The 3103-nt window shown below is 40.6% G+C and overlaps 1 long non-coding RNA gene across 1 annotated transcript; it reads left to right on the top strand.

The window, feature by feature from the left end:
- The first annotated feature begins 13 nt into the window (after positions 1–13).
- LOC135234547 (uncharacterized) lies at positions 14–2902 on the top strand. The gene is made up of 2 exons (XR_010324132.1): positions 14–552; positions 1985–2902. It is a non-coding gene; the product is annotated as an uncharacterized LOC135234547 (long non-coding RNA).
- Positions 2903–3103: the final 201 nt, after the last annotated feature.

Raw genomic sequence — 3103 nt, forward strand, 5'->3', positions numbered from 1 at the left:
GTATGTTGCTATAATGAGAAAAGGATTGGGTTTTAATAAGAAAGTTTCTTGTTATATGGAGATACAGAGCAGAAATTGTTTTTCACTGTTTCAGCAATGTGATGTCGTAGCTTGTGCCAATTATGCAGCTAATTAAAATTATGAAATTCAAAAACAGATATGTCCCTCCAGAAAAGCCTTTCACAATATAGAAATGCCATTGAAATCGTGCCTGAAAAGATTAGTCGAACAGAATGAATACCAATTTCAGCTGGTACATATTCCTCATTCATGGAAATGTGCCTAAATATAGATTCAAACTGAGTGGACATGTTTTTTTTTTTTTAGTGGACATTATTATTTTAAAACTGTAAACAAAACTGTAAACAGAGGCCCCACATTTAAATTTTTTGGTAAATGCTTGTCAAGCTGTCATTACATTGTTACTGGTCAAAGAGAGTCTACTTACGCCTGGCCAACAGAGGGCGCAATGAGCCTAGTATTTCAGATGCATCGCATTGGTAGCTTTGTGATTCTAGAAACTTCGTCAGAATGCGAGCGGGCAGGTCACAGGTAAACTACTGCGCTTCCATAATATTTTGTATTCTCTATCTTTTACACGGGTAGATTGATAATAACTACCAATCTAATAATTTAATTACGTTGTACACTTGAGTGAATAGTGACGGCAATCGTTAAGGAAGGAAATGCCGAATTTGACCGTAGTTTGGCATCACCACGTTAGACGGCAGTAAAATGGCGATCGTTGTCGTTATGTTATCGTTACATTCACCAAAGACAAAATGCAGTAATATCGCTGTGGAGCGAATATAATATAAACTTCTGCTTGTAATGTTATTAGCGCTAGCAGGTTAGAGCACCGATTAGTTTAATTAGCTGAAGATAATTTACCATTCGTTTATTTGGTTCTAGCTTATCTAACCGCTAGCTTGGTATGAAGTAGCCTAACACATCACAGCAGCTAGCGGCTCATGGTCACCACCATATAGAAACGTATTTTACTATAGAATACTTATTTCGTCTGACCTGTAAACTGAAGAGTATAAATAAGTTCACTCACTATGGGAGTTATTTACCTCTAAACATGTAAATAGAAAAAACTTATCTTGATACTCATCTGGGTTCCTGGAGGAAATACCCTGTAATCTGTACAAGAAAGATGGGTTAATGAGGAGACTGTGGTTGAAAAGTAATGAACTTTATGCTAGGAAAGACTAATTGCATGTTATTGAGATTGTGATTGAAGTGTAGTGAACTTGATGCTATGAATGTGTAGGCAATTGCAGGTTATTTTATGAGTTAATGAGCCCTGTGCATCATTTTGTGCCTGTAACACACGGCAAAAAAAAAAACAAAGACGGAACTAAAATACGTCTGTGCACCACAGGAAAAACAAAGATGCAATCTTTAAGATAATTTTGTCCGAGCACTATGGATGAGGCACATAGGTTGATGCTGGAAAAAGCGCAAGCGATTCCAATCTCTAATGTATTCCCAATCTTATTAAGGTAGCTTGCAAATCAGTCCAGCATGTATAATGCCCACATCCCCCATTTTGCATAATCGAGCGGCTAAAGTGTATTAGCATTACAATACCTAACCCATTATGTCTCATACAACGTGAGGAAACGGGTATTCTTTTTTCACATGATTGATCATAAAGCAGTGCAGAAGGCGCAGTTGAATTAGCATGTCTCTGCGCTTTACTTTGGCTTTTGCATGTTTACTGGGCCTCAGAACTCTGAACTGAAATTTAGTAATGAAGTTACTTATGTAACTTACAGTTATGCAACTTATTCAAATTACAGTGATTGATTGAACTGTATAAGCTGAACTCTGAGTTCAGTTTGTGATTTATAAATATTTAATAATTCAGGACAAATATTAATGTAACCCAGGGCAGTAAACCATTTTCGGTCAACCATGTCAGTACAAACCTTTAATAATGAAAACAGCCCATGACTAATTTACTCTCTGTTGACAGATTTGAGGTGACAGACGTGGCTCTGGCAGGTCGTATTCCTGGTAGGAGACTCTTATGTTGCGTAACTGGCCCCCCTGTGACTCCGTACCGAGCCAGATCCCTGCAGCCTCTCTTTCCTTTTCAGGAAAAAGGGGGGGAGAGAGGGGCTAAGCGTTGTGGATTCCTCTGTTTAATCCTCACTTAAATCCATTGACACCCCCGCTTGGGAAAAACGGTCTCCGGCCCTATCGCGGATCAGCCCCGGGCCGGATGGCGGTAATTAGTCTTGCCCCCCATCAAAGGGGTGGAAGCACGGAGACCTGGGCAGAGTGGCTGTGCCTGACAGGACTCCCACGCTACAGAATGCACCCCCTATTACCGCCACTCGGGAGGAACAAGCCCTCTCTTTCAGGGTTGCCGGGGGCCAAAAGACTGCTGAACCCCAGGGGGTCTAACGTGATTACCCCCCCCTTCCCTTCACCCACCCCCACCCTTTATACCCAAGCTCACAAGAAAAGAGATGGCTGAAAACATTTGGTATTCTGGATTAAACCAAATTACTGGCTACGTCCAACATTAATTGAGCTGCTCCCCACCACCCCCAACCTTAAAAGTGTTCTCTGTTGATATACAGGGGCTTATCTGAAATGTAAAACATTTGGGACGAAAATGGATGAGTATGAACCCCTATACAACAATGCAAATGCTGTCATTACAGATGGAAAGCTTGGCATGGTTACTTTAAAGGCTGTAATACTCAATAACCTGCCCAGTGGTCACTTACAATTGTGTGTGTACCTGACATGGATTCCAACCTGTTTTTAATGTCATGCTTCCCAGATCGGGAGAATGAAAATTCCACAATGACAAGGGGCTCTGTTTTGACAGTCCAACGGTTTGTAGCGCAGTGGTTGAAATGGAGCATATTATCTTGAATAATTGCTTTGGTGTTTGTTTCAAAACTACGCAACTTTCTACCCAAGTAGAACATGACAATCACAAGGCTGAAATAGTTGCATTCGAAATTGACATCAATTTTGCATAAATTACATGCCTGAGTGTCATATGGAGAATCCCCATTCAAGATTGAATTTATTATGGGACTAGGCTTAATCTGTGTCTGTGAAACTGGCCCATAGC

The sequence above is a fragment of the Anguilla rostrata genome, chromosome 11, assembly GCF_018555375.3.
Source record: "Anguilla rostrata isolate EN2019 chromosome 11, ASM1855537v3, whole genome shotgun sequence".
Classification (NCBI taxonomy): Eukaryota; Metazoa; Chordata; class Actinopteri; order Anguilliformes; family Anguillidae; genus Anguilla; species Anguilla rostrata.